At 35.7% G+C, this 17499-nt stretch overlaps 1 protein-coding gene across 6 annotated transcripts in view; it reads left to right on the top strand.

Moving 5' to 3' along the window:
- Positions 1-17499, top strand: part of LOC125254769 (rho GTPase-activating protein 42) — a 186378-nt gene that overhangs the window by 67457 nt on the left and 101422 nt on the right. The window lies entirely within an intron of this gene.

Raw genomic sequence — 17499 nt, forward strand, 5'->3', positions numbered from 1 at the left:
GCCCTAGGGCCTTATTTTATTTCTAAACGTTGAAACACTTCCAGCAATATGCAGCCTCATTGATTTAAAAAGACAAATGTCCTAATAACCACAAAGATGTGAGAATAATTTAAAATGCTTAATAGCTCACTTACTGTAATTGGGACCTTAATGATGTGTGTGGTTATCACACAGTTACCAGCTGCTCTTTTAAACCTTTAAACTACCTAACTAAATGGCATGAATTATACATCAGGGATTTATACAGTCTGTAACTACATTTGGTTACAGACAAATACAAAAATCAAGCCATTTCTCATTCTACACCAGGGGTGTCAAACTCATTTTAGGTTGAGGGCCAGATGGGAGAAAATGTAACCATGTGCGGGCCAAATTTGTTTTTGTTTTTAAAACCTTAGTGAGCTGACAGTTACATATTAACCATACAAACTACACATTCATTTGCAAAAAAACACACACTGCTCTTTGAAAACTGCATTCATTTTTACTGCGAAAAGACTTAAAATAATGTTTTATTTAATTTTTTTTTTTTTTTTTTTTTATGGCCAATTCCAATTTTTTTGGAGCAAATTTGATACCGGTTGCCAATTTTTTCTTTTATTTATTTATTTATTTTTTAATTTGTTCTTTATTTGTTCTATAACAGGCCATAAACAAAGTGATTTGTTCTATAACTGGCCTTAAAGCTGCAGTCTGCGATTGTTCCTATTTTTGTCGCCATCCCTTGTTTGAAACCTGCAATTGCAGTCATATGCGGAACAGTTATCTGTACGTGCGTTGTGCCTCGGCACAGCTCGTCAGCGCGGATGAATCTAATGTTTCTGTCAGTCACCGCACCGGTGTGGATACTGAACTTCAGAATCACAGATTCTATGTCTTGAAAGTGTGACCAATATAAGAATTTCCACTGGAAAATATCATCTGAACAAGTAAGTTACATCTCTGCCACTTTTGTTCTGACCAATTAAGGAGAAAGACATTAGGCCTACAATAAATCATGCTGCCAATGATGATTAAATCTAACAATGGCTTAGCTCGGATCACGTCAAACCAGAGTCCATAAACGGCCATAGTGGGTTATAGTCCATGGGCGGCCATAACAGTTCGGAGGCCGTTGAAGGCAGTGGCCGGGCAGGGTCCCCACCCACAAGCTCCCCACCCTCAGATTTTGGATAATTTTTAACCAAAAAAAGTTATGGACTGTAGCTTTAAACAAAAATAGGTGTAGGCATTTGGTATACAGGCACCACTGCATTTTGAGCATGAACAGTTGTTTTTGATTTAAATTAGATTGTATAAAGATTTACAGAAAAAAAAAACTGCATGGTCTGACTTTATAGCTTTGTGAAATTATGCTACATAAGACACCTGCACAAAACAAAAATAGCAGACTGACTGAATGAAAATGCAAATTCACTCTCTGGCAGTAGGTGGTGCTTGTGGAATAGCAGATATAGCGTTTTCTTGGTTACCGCTGTACAAAAAACAGTGCTGCGTTTATAGAATAGGCTACTTGTACGGAGATCAAAACTTTTCTAAAGATAGTTAACTTTTAAGTTACATTCATATAAAACCCAATTCAATATTTGTATTTTTCTTACTATATTTCACAAACAGTGAGCTTATCCTGGTACAGTATTTGCTCTGCTGACGCGTGTGTGTTCTTCTCTTTGCGTCCGTATTCAGCATGTGGCTGTGTTAACGTTCTGTTTATAGACTTCGCAATATTTCCACACAAACATGACATCAGTTTGGGAAATGATTGCAGCAGTTTGTTTACAAGTCCAGAATAGATATTGGCCAAAATAAAACTAATAACCGTTCGGATTTATGGCCGGTGGACCATGCATAACTGTTTTTTATTATTGTTCAAATCATCCCCCAGGCCGGATTGGACACCATTGTGGGCCGTATTCGGCCCGCGGGCCTTGTGTTTGACACCTGTGTTCTACACCTTCCTACCAAGATCGCATAAGGCATCATTAGTGACAAAACAAAACACAAAACTAAGCATGCTCTAAAAGGCAGACAGCAACATTATGCTGCCTCCTTGTTTTAACAAAATTCTAAAGGTGCATTCACATTAGTAAAATATCGGCGGAATTTCGCAGGCAGAAAGGTCATTCATCTACTGTCAATAGTGTAGCGATGTATGAAGCACATCTCACACAGAAGTCACTTTCAAACCAAGCAGCATTCTGTTAGTCAATGCAGTGAATCTTTTTGTAGCCTTTGTGAAATCTGAGTGCCAAAATCTTTGATCCTCATGCAAAATTTCCAGTTGCGTGTATTCCTGTTGAAATGACATGACATTGAAATGAAATGAATTTCACAGAACAACAGTTAATGTGACCCTTAAAATTGGCATGAAAAAGAATTTGCGATCAAATTCTTTCCCTAATGTGATGTATATCAGAGTGAAATGGCTTCTTGAACAAGAAAAAAGAAAAAAGAAAACATTGTAGAGATGGAGCTGATTATGTCCATTGGGAATCGATTGGATCATTGAAGGGGAGGCTATATTGCTCAACCCTTGCGCCAGTGCATACAATCCCAGAATTCATCAGGATGAAAAAGTCAAAAAGATAGTATAGTCGATTATAAATATACTTTCTTTCAGTGCCAATATAAAGTCCGATAAATAGCTCAGTCTAATTTAAATTGGACTATTTAAAGCTAACTAGAGTATTATGTTGTTAGCATATGTTAGCATAGCAGCATGCTAACATCAAACTCCAAAGGAAACAGTTTTGAGTCAAGTCTACCATATCTTCACATTAGAAACCTATCTTTTTGCCCAATGAACTGTGTTTTAATTGGTCACTTATGAGGTTAGATATCAGCTAGGATGTTTCCTAGGAAGACTGCTGTCAACATAGGCAGTAGACAACAAGGAAGCTGCTGTGTTTACGTATTTGTGTTTGTAAGTGATCCCAAAAGGGATCATTAATGTTTGGTTCCTGAAAAATGTTTGAAGTTACAGAAATAAAGGAAGTTTGATAAAATGACTAATGGTTTGTTTTCGTGACCCATGTTGTTGTTTTTTCCAGAAAAACTGCTCCTTAACGTCTTTGTGTCGAGCGAAGCTCTGAGATTCATTCGTATACTGCGACCCCTGCTCTCTGATCTCCATATGCGGGGAAAAGCAAAGTCTGTTTCATTTCAGACAGTGAGTAATGGGCTGAATAAGATAAAAAAGGACCTTTAAAATATATATTTACTCTTAAATGCATAACTTATGGATTTATGGCTGGAATAAACTCATTTGTGTGGACTCATACAGTCAGACACATTAGTTTTATTGAGAACAAAACACTTTTGAGACTAGCAGCCTCAGTGGATTTGATTTCATTTTCCTCTCCTTCATCTTAAACATCTAATCTCTTTTTTAGCAGTCTTCATGCATAGTTTGCTGCAAAGACACCCTTTGCAAAGTAGAAACTCAACAGATTTAGACCGAGAAGAGGCCCACAGGACAGAAAAAATCTCAAATGAGATATTTTTATTATGTTTTTCCTAGACAGAAATAAGGTTAAATGGAGATCAAATGAAGGCTTAAAGGTACAGTCACACAAAAGCATTAGAAATTATTTTGGATCCCACAAAAACAAATATGGGCAACAGGATACTGTATGTCATGCTTTAAGGGTCCTCTTTTTAATGAATAAAAAATAGGTAACACTTTATAATAAGTATACAGTAATAAAGTACTTACAAATCATTTGCAAACTATACGTTTATAGTTAATTCATAGTTAATATATTGTAGTCTCTACATTGTTAATATATTAATAGGCTATATACAAATAGTGAGTTCTTCATTCATTGTCACTATAATTAACCAAATTATTATTGCTTAATTAGCTCATATGTAAAGAGTGAGATAATGTTTTTGTATGCTTTGTTAACATCTTATTAACTGTAAATAGTTCTCACTTTAGATTAGGTCACAAAAATGGAAAAAAATCATTAATTATGTGATTTAAACCAACGTTTATTAGACATTGAATTAAGTGTTCTTTAAAAAATGGTAACACTTTAGTTTACGGTCCAATTCTCTCTATTAACTAGTTATTAGCATGCATATTACTAGGATATTCTTTTTTTAGTACTTATAAAGCATATTTATGCCTTATTCTGCATGACCATATTCTATTTCCCTTAATCCAAATCAATACCTAAATTTAACAACTACCTTACTAGCTATTAATATGCAGTAATTAGGAGTTTGAGGCAAAAGTTGTAGTTAATAGTTAGTTTATAGTGAGAATTGGACCCTAATATAAAGTGTGACCATACAGTTACAATGAATGAAGAACTCACTATTTGTATATAGCCTATTAATACATTAACAATGTAGAGACTACAATATATTAACTATAAATGAATAGGTTGGTAATGATTTGTAAGTACTTTATTACTGTATTCTTTGTTGTATAGTTTGTATTTTGGGTAACACTTTAGTATAGGGAACATATATTCACTAATAACTACGACTTTTCCCTCAATAAACTCCTAATTTACTACTTATTAATAGTTAGTAAGGTAGTTGTTAAGTTTAGGTATTTGCTAGGATTAAAAATGTAGAATAAGATCATGTAGAATAAGGCATTAATATGTGCTTAACAAGTAACAGGCATTGTTCTAGTAATATGCAAGCTAATAAGCAACAAGTTAAAAAAAAACTCAAATAAAGTGTTACTGTATTTTGTATTAAACCAAGAGATTTAAATCTTCTGTTGGCCAAACATCTTTTTAACTTGTTTCATTTTGTTCCAAAATGTGTTGCTATAGTTGGATCTAATTAAAAATAGACTATTTTCACTAATGTTTTGTTCTTGGCTCGTTATCATAGAGTAGCATCTTAGCAAAATACTACCTTTTCAATCAATTGTGGGTTAAGTATCCTGTGCATCGCAAATGAGAAGTACTATTCTATTTGTGAGTTGCTGCCTTGAGCATTGCAAATCATTCATTTATGAGGTTACATTCGAGTTAGGATTCTGATGTTGAAGACAGCTGTACGTAGGCGGTGGACAGACAGGCTAGGATTTGAAACGGAGCCATTATCTTTGTTTACGTTGTGTGGCTCACTGCTCCTGTCCATTCTCTCTTTCAGCAATTGACTTTCCTCACTGCTTAATCAGACATCCCGTAATCCAGGGCCAGCCTTGGTTAATGAGAAACCACATGGAATGTAGCTGCGAGTCAACGAAACTTTCCACTTTATTCAGTTTATTCACAGTCTTTTTTCGTGTTGTCTTCGGCTTAGTGTTTCATCACTTTGGCCTGTAAGATTACCTTTTTAATAGGATATAATGGCTGGTGTGAACTTTTTCAGGAGTCTGTTTTTTATGATAAAAGCACAACTCAAAAGAAGTTTTGAAGTGCTCCTGTTGCTTCATCCTGCAACACCTTGTGTCATACATTTTTGAACAAAGGAATATAAGAAAGGAAGGAAGGAGATTTTCCAAATATTTTCCGTCATGGCGTTGCAAGTGCATTCTTGATCTCCTGAGCCCAATCAGTCGTGGAACGGAACGCTCCGCTGTCAGACTGAATCCGAGGCAGCCGTATATACATGCAAACGTCAGTTCTCTTCAGTGGAGTGGGATTGAAGCCAGGCCCTTGTGATGCAGTTATACTGTCAATAATGCTGACCTTTTGACATGTGCCAATGAGAGCAGAATTCTGATTATCTGTCCATGTCTTCATTAATATTTCTGTCTTGTGGAGATCAGAATGCTAAATGCCTTTTCAGATTTTAGGCATTCCGTCTGTAGGTTAACTCACAAAATCACAACTGTACTAAAAGTTATCACCTCTGACATGTACAAAGATAGCTGTCTAAACACATAATCTTGACTGCAAAGAATAATTATTATTTACATTGAAAAGTTATATTTGCATATAATTATTATTTACATTGGGACCAGAAAATCCCTAGAAACCACCTAACGACACAGAGCAGCCTAGTAATGCTTAAGCAACCCCCCAGAAGTTCAGTTCCATTACTCAAGAACGCAAGAAGTGAGGACGCATTAAAGTACCCAGATGTGTTCTTGATATCGAGGATGCATCGAATGCAGACTTGAGAGAATCTAACCGTTAAAAATCCCAGAAGACGCAGCAGGTGGTCGACATACGGTAGCCTGCAAGCAATTCCCGCTCGCATATACGTGATGGCTCATGAAAGTAAACATATGTCCGTTTGTTTTGCTTAATTTTACTAAAGTGATAACCTGAAGAAAGCCTGCAGTATTTTTATTGGAATATAAAAAAATCTTAATATTGACAAAGCATGTAACACAAAGGCTACTCATTTTCATAAATACACGCGGTGAAATAAAAAGATTATTTGAAAATTAGATGAAAACAATGTCTATAATCATATGAAAGAAATCTTTTAATAGGTAATTACATTTGTTTGTGATGTTATGTTGTATTTATTGTGCATTAGCCACTTATAAGATGCTGTGATGGTCAGTTGAGCAACAAGATCACAGCACATCTCAATTCTCAAATGATGCGTTCTGTGTCCTCGTGTCCTTCCGAGTTCGTTCTTTCAAGGTTGCCTGGCAAGACCAGACTCCACAAGAATGCAAGTCCATTCTCTGCATTCTTGGAATTGAGAAACAGCCATAATCTTGACTGGCCAAGTAGGGACCCTGCCAAATGTAGAGACCATAAAAACCCTATAGGAGCCACCTAGTAATGCTTTAGCAACGACCCAGAACAGCCTAGCAAATCCATAGCACCACCTTAGTAACCACCCAGAACTCTCTGTATACCACCAAACAGTGCCTTAGCAACCACCCAGACCAGCCTAGCAACCACCTAACGACATTGTTGCAACCACCCATAACACCCTAGAAACCACTTATCAACATCTCAACAACCCACCCAGAACAACCTCTAGCAAAAACATAGCACCACCTTAGTAACCACCTAGAACAGTCTATCAACCACCTTGCAACATCTAAGCAACCACCTAGCAATGTCTTAGCAACTACAGCCTAGCAAAAGTATAGCACAACCTTAGTAACCACATGGAACAGTCTAGCAACATCTAAGCAACCACCCAGAAATCCCAAGAAACTACCTAGTAGTGCCTTAGCAACCACCTAGACCAGCCTAGCAGCCACCTAGCAACATCTTAGCAACCACCTAGAACACCTTAACCCTCAGGGGTCTGAGGATTTTTGGGACCCTGGAGAAGTTTTGACATGCCCTGACATTTGTGCTTTTTTCAGTTGTTCATAAACATATTAATGGAAAAAGTGTCATTACACTGTATTCAGAACAAACTAGGCTACCATAATATGCGAGGAACATGTATGTACATGTTTGTGTTTTTGAAGGAATAACGTTTATGCGTGGTTATTGAGAAAAACAAAAAACTTAAGTCACTGAAATAAAGCCAAAAAATATATATTAAATCTTTGTTCACAGGACTTCTGGGTATTTGAGGTTGTAGACTAGAGTTTTTGCTTCAAAATGAGGTAAAAATTATGCTGCCTGCTTGTTCATATAAAACAATAGAGAGATTTAAATTTTCTAAAACATCTTTGGTCAAGAAACACAGTATGCGTGGAGGCGTGAATCCTCATGTATAATGGGTGAATCTCACCTGAGAAGACAAAAGAATCACATAATAATGACCTGAAATGACTTGCATATTAATGAGGCCTTTCAGTCAGGTAGGCTGTGAAAAAAACCCTCTGTGATGGTGTATATCAAACATACAGAAAAAACAGCAATACTGTGAAATATTATTACAATTTAAAATAATGGTATTCTATTATATTCTTTAAAATATAATGTATTTCTGTGATGCAAAGTGTCTGAACAGTTATGTTACCTCTATGGCATTTCATATAGGCTTTTAGCTTAAAAGCATGCACATTTGGAGAAATATTGATGGATTCTCATATGTTTGTCAATTTTCTATACAGAGGAGTAATATTTATTCAGGATTTATTGTCATTACTATGAGTGCTGGATACTGTGTTTTCAATTCATACTTGCAGCCGGAGGGCGCTCTGCCCCTTTTGTCCACAAATGCCTGCTAAAGAAGAATAGGCAATCCAGGAAATAACCGAACTAACAGAGGCCAGAGATTGCAAACTATGGCTATTCAAAACACTTTTCAAGACAATAAATACACGATTGAGATGATGTATGCATGTATTGACTGAATTTGCGTCTGAATAGCACTCCTCCGTGGGCGTGGCCGCATTAGCGGATAATGAGCTGAATCAAAGACTTCTGACATGGCTCTGTTTTCATACAGATTAAATAAACACAGAATATTTGATTTCAATTTGACTTACACGATTTAAAACCTGACATTTCAACGTTTTTTTTAGACACAAGTCTAATTTTTTTGTGATTAGTATTCACTAAGTTACAGTTCATTTTCTGAGAACTATCAGATTGGAGTTCGTTCAGAGGGAGACGAGAGATCACGCATCATGTTAGTTTTCTTTATTTTACAAAAAGCACAACATTTTGTTGTTACCCTGAGTGTACACAAATAAAAGAAGATATTCCACAGATTAAAATGGTGTATAACTCTTAATTGTATGTGCAACATTGACAGAGTATTTTGAGTCTCTTTCACACTGGTTAGAAAAAAAACGCGGTGATCACGCCGGCGTGACCGCCGACCCGAGGGAGTTAAAAACCACCTAGCAACCCCTTAGTGACCAGCTAAAACAGCCTATTGATTAAAAAACATGCACTAATATGCCTCCAGAACATGATAGCTAACCAATAGTAACATTCTAAACCACTTAGAACACTTTGACTACTGAATAGCAACACCCTGGCAACCACTAGAATTGTACATAAATTATTTTTTGATATACACTACCGTTCAAATGTTTGGGGTAGGTATGACTTTTTAATGTTTTTGAAAGATGTCTCTTCTGCTCACCAAGGCTGCATTTGTTTAATCAAAAATACAGTAGTAACTGTAATATTAAAAATAGCTGTCATAATCAAAATAGCTATGCAAATATATTGTAAAATGTAATTTATTCATGTGATCGAAGCTGAATTTTTAGCATCATTACTGCACTGTTCAGTGTCACATGATCCTTTAGAAGTCATTCTAATATGCTGATTTGCTTCTCAAGAAACATTTCTGATTAATATCAATGTTTTATATACAATTGTGCTGCTTAATATTTTTTTCAGGATTTATTTGAAATAGAAATATGTTGCAACATTATAAATGTCTTCACTTTTGATCAATTTAATGCATCCTTTCCGAATAAAAGTATTAATTTCTTTAAAAAAAAAAAAATCTTACTGACCCCAAACTTTTGAACGGTAGTTTATGTACAGTATGAAAACCTGAAATGGTGTGTGAATGGATGGTTGAGTGAGTTGACAAATAAACTCAAAGCAAACTCAGAAGTCCACATCAAATTTCTTTGGCGGCTTTGTGAGTGTGTGCTTTCACAGACGAGAAATTGAAACAAAATCCTCTGTCCTCCAACCCCCCGCGTCCCCTTGTCACATCTGGAGTCAATCAACATCCCAAAATAGAAAAGACACTGAGCGATAAGAAGCTGCTTTTGCTCACTGCCTCACAGATACATGTGTCTCATATTAGTGTCACTTCCTGTTGGAGTGGTTTATTAACTAAAATTTATATTTTGGTGCCAGTACTAATTTAAGGAAGTTTTGGAATGATTTGAATGGTGAAGTTGGGTTATTGCCACTAGACAGGCATGAAGGTTTTATTACCGTCATGATGGTTTGCTTGGCTCAAAGCCACAGAAGAAATCGGTATCCGTGTGTGTGTGTCTATCCGAGTGTGTGTGTGTGTGTCAGCCACCCAAGTGTGTTATTGCGGAGCACAGACTTATCAAATTCCACCGTTTTAAAGAGAAGTCTGGTTTAATTCCCTCGGTGTGAGACAGCAGAAAGAGAGATGGAAAGCTTGTGTGTGTGTGTGTGTGTGTGTGTGTGAAAGAGAGAGAAACTGTTTTGTGCTCTGCATAGTTGGAGATTGTTCAAGGCCGCTGACTTCTGATGGTATTCAGGGGCCAGGGGCCTGATGTTGTGGTGCTTTCTTTAAAGGTGATCATATCCTTAGGGAAATCCTCTTGAAGCTTTTCCAGAACAAATCTGTCCTTAGAGCCGATAATGTTGTGAAAGCAGTGAAATTTAGTTCCCTTTTTGTCAGTCTAGCCAGGTGTGGTTATCTTCAGCCTGCACCCTGTTTAGTAATTTCCTCACTTGCTCAACACTGTTCCTCTTAGCTTGTTTTGTGTTTTAGACAGCTCAAAGCATGCTTTTACATCCCATCTTATATTAAGGCTATTAAGAAGACAGGGGCTCAGCTGTGATCATTCATGTAATCTTGAGTTACAGGGAACTCACTAACATTTATGCTTACATTCTGCCCTAAACCACTCACAGCTTATTATACCCTCATATTAAGCTTCGACTTGACGTGATTTGCATTCAAAGGTACTTTTTCATGAGCTTAGGTTTGACATGCAGTTACAGTATATTGAAGTTCATCTGTGTTCCTGTGAATGCAGCCAAGTGCTAAAGCTGTGCTGGGGTAAATCTCATGAAATACAGTGTGTCTGTGTGTTCAGTATATAAATATATATATATATATATATATATATATATATATATATATATTAGGGGTGCAACGGTTCTATGTAAAAAAAACGAACCGCATGGTTCTCCACCCACGGTTCAGCACGCACTTGCACCACGGTTCTTCTTAAATCTGGCAACACATCTATAATATGGTTTGTTGAAAATAACAATGCGTAAAACAGACAGACAGAGTTCGGCTAATGTATGTTTCTGTCAATGGATATGCATTCTGATTTCCCAATATACAAAAACAGTCTCACTTTGTAACCTTTGTTCAATAGGAGTGCTGTATGTTGTAATATGATCATACATTTACGTCGTCATCACTGATACCTGCATAGCTCACATTGCTATCTGTGTTTAAACTAAACTAAAGATTACTTGCGTACGCTGTGAGAAGATTTGCTCATCTGAAGCGCGCACTCAGAAAGCCGTGTCTCAGACAGCGCCAAATATTGACTTTTCTTGTACTTGAACGGACAAATTCAAACACAAATAATGTCAGCATGCCCATGTTGGCTAGTACGTAAAGTCGAGAAAGACAACGCATGTGTATCAGTATGAGTATTTTCGATCTGTGCATCATGTCTTAAAGTGATAGCAGCCTAATAATCTGTGCTTTTAATGTTAATAAAACAATGAAAGACAAGGACATCACTCACAGTTCTTGACTGAATAGCTTTTGTAACTTTATTTAATTTATACAGTAAAGATTATAAGCAATGCTTTTTTACATTTGATTACTTTTGCTTGTGTACCTGATACCTAAATAACCTGAAAAGCACCTTTTATTTTATTTGTATTTTTGCTCTATTGTATTTATGTGATATTGCATGTAGTTTGATTATTTATTTATTTATTTTTTATTATTATTTGACAGTAGTCCTTTTTTCCCTTAAAGGTGCCATTGAACGTTTTTTTACAAGATGTAATATAAGTCTAAGGTGTCCCCTGAATGTGTCTGTGAAGTTTCAGCTCAAAATACCGCATAGATTTTTTTTAATTAATTTTTTTTAACTGCCTATTTTGGGGCATAATTAGAAATGCGCCGATTTAGGCTGCGGCCCCTTTAATTGCTTGCGCTCACCGCCCCACCAGAGTGCTCGACTCTATCATTGCATAAACAAAGTTCACACAGCTAATATAACCCTCAAAATGGATCTTTACAAAGTGTTCATCATGCAGCATGTCTAATCGCATAAGTACAGTGTTTATTTGGATGTTTACATTTGATTCTGAATGAGTTTGATAGTGCTCTGTGGCTAACGGCTAATGCTACACTATTGGAGAGATTTATAAAGAATGAAGTTGTGTTTATGAGTTATACAGAATGCAAGTGTTTAAAAATGAAATGGCGATGACTCTTGTCTCCGTGAATACAGTAATAAACGATGGTAACTTTAACCACATTTAACAGTACATTAGCAACATGCTAACGAAACATTTAGAAAGACAATTTACAAATATCACTAAAAATATCATGTTATCATGAATCATGTCAGTTATTATCGCTCCATCTGCCATTTTTCTGCCATTGTTCTTGCTTGCTTACCTAGTCTGTTGATTCAGCTGTGCACAGATCCAGATGTTAATCCTGGCTGCCCTTGTGTAAAGCCTTTCATAATGTTGGGAACATGGGCTGGCATATGCAAATATTGGGGGCGTACACCCCGACTGTTACGTAACAGTCGGTGTTGCGTTGAGATTCACCTGTTCTTCGGAGGTCTTTTAAACAAATGAGATTTATAGAAGGAGGAAACAATGGAGTTTGAGACTCACTGTATGTCATTTCCATGTACTGAACTCTTGTTTTTCAACTATGCCGAGGTAAATTCAATTCAATGGCACCTTTAACATAGCACATACTGAGCCATACCAAAACCAAAAACTGAACTGTGAGTAATTTGAACTGCTACACCCCTTTTTATATATATATATATATATATATATATATATATATATATATATATATATATACACACACACACACATACACATATATATATATATATATATATATATATATATATATATGAATGATTCAATGACAGATACATTTTTAACACCAGTAAGACACCAGTGTTTATATCTGAACTATAAACTTTTATCCCAGTACTTCTGTGATCATTTGAATCACATGTGTGTTTGAAAAGACTGTTTGTGAAGCTGTTTCATACCTTGCATACATGACAACTGCTCTCTCTGGGTCAGCGGCAGCGCCGACAACGCAGATTTGAATGTTCGCTGTGATCATACTTGTCAAAGGTTTAATAGACATAGCCGAATCGTTGCCATTTAGGAACAAGATCGCATGGTTGTTTGGGTACACACATACACACACACGGTACTATGAAAAAGTCTTAGGCATGTTAGTATTTTCATTCCCTAAAAAAAAAAGGTTTTAAGCCAGTTATCTTTTTCTGTAGTGTGTCATTACTAGGAAATATCAGTTCACATTCCTTTTGCCATTAATTGTAATAATCCAGTGAGATTTTTGTATGCACAAGGAGTCTGAAAAAAATGATGTCCTATATAGTTTTTATTTCAATTAACTTCTATTAACTAAATCAAATCAATATTTGATTGTGACCACCCTTTGCGTTTAAAACAGCTTTTGTTCTTGGTACACTTGCGCATTGTTTTTCAGGTAGCTTTGAAGTTAGGTTTCTTCAAGCGTCTTGGAGACATTGCCACAGTTCTTCTGGATTTAGTCTGTCTCAGTTTTATCTGTTTCTTCATGTAATCCCAGATGGACTCGATGATGCTGAGATCAGATCTCTGTGTAGAGCACACTGGCTGTTGTCAGACTCCTTGTGCATACACAAATCTCACTGGATTATTACAATTAATGGCTAAAGGAATGTTTAGGAATGTAAACTGATATTTCCTAGTACAGACACACTACAGCAGAAGATATAAATAACTGGCTTAACTACTTTTATACCTCATATTTTGTTAAATATTATAAGTAGTTTTTCTTAACATATTTGTCACTACATGAAACGTAGAGAGAGATTTAATGAGCATATGGGAGTAAGTGTCTAACTGTAGTTTTTTTGTGTTCGAAAAATGATCTCCCCTAATTTACAGTTTAAATAATATATATTTATTTATTTATTTTATTTTGCAGTGCAGTAATGAGAAGCTGTGAAGAAAATATCCTTAATTGTCATGCAAATTATCATGCATAAAAATTAGATCAACCCCCAAAGTTCCAGTATGCAGTACTATCTCTGAGTTTATGCAAACTGTAACCTGGTTTAGGCTAGACGTGGTGAGCTGTCCAATCTCCTGGTGCTTTTGTTTATCCTTGCTGTGATTGCGTTCCGCAATGTGGGCACACAGTATGCTGAGGCCAGTCTTATGGAATGTCACATCGAGCGTGACTACAGGGAGGGTACACAGACAGAAAAGAAGTGATTGTTTCCAAGGTTTACAGAGTTTGTTAATGGGACTCAAGAGGGCATTTATGGTGAGACACACATGCACTAAACTATAATGTAACTCCAGGACTCAAGACGAAATCATTGCCCTACAGCCAGAACCAGACAACAGGGAAGTTTATTTGAGTTTACAGTAACTAAGACAAATGTGTCTTTGAATAAAAGACATTGTATGCCTCTCACAACTATGAGGGGAGGGGTGGGGGGGTACAGAGGGGACACAGCTTGAAGGATAAAGTCTATACACTACCAGTCAAAAGTTTGGAATAATTAAGATTGGATTTTTTTATGTTTAATTTGATCAAAAATACAGTAAAATCACTAATGATGTAAAATATTATAACTTTTAGGGTTAGGGTTCTAATAGAATATATTTTTTTACTTAATCCTCTGATGGCAAAGCCATTACAACCATTACTGTAATCTTTTAGAAAGCATTCTAATATGATGATTTGGTGCTCAATTATTATTGGTAAATAATATATACACTCACCGGCCAGTTATTATATATAGGTACCTATTACTGGGTTGGACCCTTTTTGTCTTCAGAACTGACTTAATTCTTTGTGGCTTAGATTCATCAAGTTGCTGGAAACATTCCTCAGTGATTTTGGTCCATATTGACATGATTCAAGGTTCAACGTGTTGTGCATTCAGAGATGCTCTTCTGCAGACCTTGGTTGTAATGAGGTTATTTGAGTTATTATTGCTTTTCTATTAGCTCGAACCAGTCTGGCCATTATCCTCTGACCTCAGGCTAAAAGAACTGCCGCTCACTGGATATTTTCTCTTTTTCGGACCATTCTCTGTAAACCCTAGAGATGGTTGTGCGTGAAAATCCCAGTAGATCAGCAGTTTCTGAAATACTCAGACCAGCCCATCTGCCACCAACAACAGTGCCACCTTTAAATCACCTTTCTTCCCCATTCTGATGCTCAGTTCGAACTTCAGCAGATTGTCTTGACCATGTCCACATGCCTAAATGCAATTGAGTTGCTGCCATGTGATTGGCTGATTAGATGTTTGCGTTACAGTACCTAATAAAGTGGCGGTGAGTGTATATTATTGGTATTATTGATGATAATAATATTATTATCAATGTTGAAAATAGTTTTTGCTGCTTAATATATTTTGTGGAATCATGACATTTTCTTTCAGGTTTCTTTGATGAATAAAAAGTTCAAAAGGACAGCATTTATATATTACATCTTTATTTTATTCTTTCAAAAACATAAAAAAAAAAAATATATATATATATATATATATATATATATATATATATATAGGGCTGTCAAACGATTAATCATGATTAATCGCATAAAAAATAAAAGTCTGAGTTTGCCTAATATATGTGGGTGTACTGTGTAATTATTTTGTATATATAAATACAAACATATCCATGTATATATTTGAGAAATATTTACAAGTATATGTATTTATTTATATTTTTATATAATTTATATTCTATATAAATACATTTTTTGTACATAAATAAGATATTTCTCTTAAATATATACATTAATTTGTGTGTATTTATATATACATATTATTTACACACATTACTCACACATATATTATGCAAACTCAAACTTTTATTTTGTATGCGATTAATCGCGATTAATCATTTGACAGCCCTAATATATTAATTCCAAACTTTTGACCAGTAGTGTATTTAAGTTATTCACAAATCATTTTTGTGCCAGAATTTCTTGAACAAGTAAAAGATCCATCAGGAATTTAATGGAATACCTACCTTTTTGGACCAGAGGGAAGCTACCAGCCACAGTTCTCTGATTTAACATCATCCCATTTATGAAATTGGACTATTTTGGGCAAAATAAAACACTCTTCACCAGTGATGAGTTTGAGTGCAACTTGCATTACCTTGAATGAGGCAGCTTCACGGTCGTGAGGAGAAAAAAACATCTCTTATCTGCTCATCTACTCTGTCCGCAGACTGTCGCCCCAAGTATCCAGCGCGTGAAGGATGTGAGGGTTTGTCCGGGAAGCAGGTATTAGGCTGCATCAGCACCTGAGGTGGTAGAACGGCTCGTGAGATTTGTGTCTCGCTGAGAGCGCAGTTAGCATAAGCGCAACTTAATTGATATGTTAGAAAATGCTGTCGTGGAAAATCAATATAAGTTCATCATAGAAATTAGATGTACCTTGCTTGTGAATACCTTACGGGTAGAGCTACAGAGCCCAAATGGATTTCCCTTTGTTCGGTTTATAGGCAGTATGTGTGCTGCAAGATCTGTTGAACACTATCCAAATGAGTTCAGCAGACATTGAGTTTTCAGCTCAAAGCAAATTTTTGCAGTCAACCTCACTGACACCAATTAGAGTCATATATAGATCACAGCAGACTGCTCTCAAATGCCCGGAATGAACCAGGTGCTTTTGTTCCTTGTGGGCATTTGCTTTGATCTCTTATGAAAAGTTTTTATGAGTAACTTGAAAGAGTTGATGAGTTTTTTATAATATTATTAAAGAAAAGTTATGATTTATTATAAACAGTTATGAACAGTTTAATGTATTGTTCAGTTGTGTTGTAGAACTCGAGACAGGTCTTGGTCTCAAGACTATTTTTTGAAGGTCTTGGTCTTGTCTCAGTCTCACACTAAGAGGACTCAGGATTTTGTGCTTTATTATTATTATTTTTTTTTTTTTACATCATTCATTTAATTGGATGTAAAACTTCCTGCTTCAAATGCAATCAATAATTTATTTCTAATTTGATTTCTGACCCGACACAACAGTAACAAAAAAAATCAAATTTGGTCTTGGCTCGGTCTCTCCTAGCCTTGGTCTTGGTCTTGGCCTCAACCCCACAAAGTCTTGGTCTTGTCTTGGTCTCGGTTTAGGTGGTTTTCTTGACTACGACACTATTGGACAGTGGATTTCAAAGAAAGCATGATGTCTTTAGTGTTCATTTAAAATGTATACTTGTTTATCCACCTCAACTCACATATCTAGTTGTGTTTACTAAGACAAGTATCATTATCATTATTACCATTGCTCATACAAAATCCTAACTTGGAGTATTAGTATAAGAGTATAAGACATGAGTGATGCATCAGAATGTGCAACTTGTTATATATGTGGATCACTTGTTTTCCACATTTGTCGTTTTGGATAAAAACTAGTAGTTATAGCATGAAATAAACATGAATGAACATTAGAAGGTCTGTTGAAAGAAATGGTACAACTTACTGAAATATATCATCTCTCATGTAATCACTCAATCAATATTTCTACCACAGAAGCTATTCAGTGTCCATAGCTCATTAGTCAGCTAGAAAACTAGAGAGGAGCTGTTAAAAAAAAAAAAAAAAAAGAACTGTGAGTAAATTGCCTTACGTGCAATTTTTATGTTTTATTAGAATGTTGATTAATAAATACATTTCTTGAAGTAATTGGTTATTAAA

The sequence above is a fragment of the Megalobrama amblycephala genome, linkage group LG19 (assembly GCF_018812025.1).
Source record: "Megalobrama amblycephala isolate DHTTF-2021 linkage group LG19, ASM1881202v1, whole genome shotgun sequence".
Taxonomy (NCBI): domain Eukaryota; kingdom Metazoa; phylum Chordata; class Actinopteri; order Cypriniformes; family Xenocyprididae; genus Megalobrama; species Megalobrama amblycephala.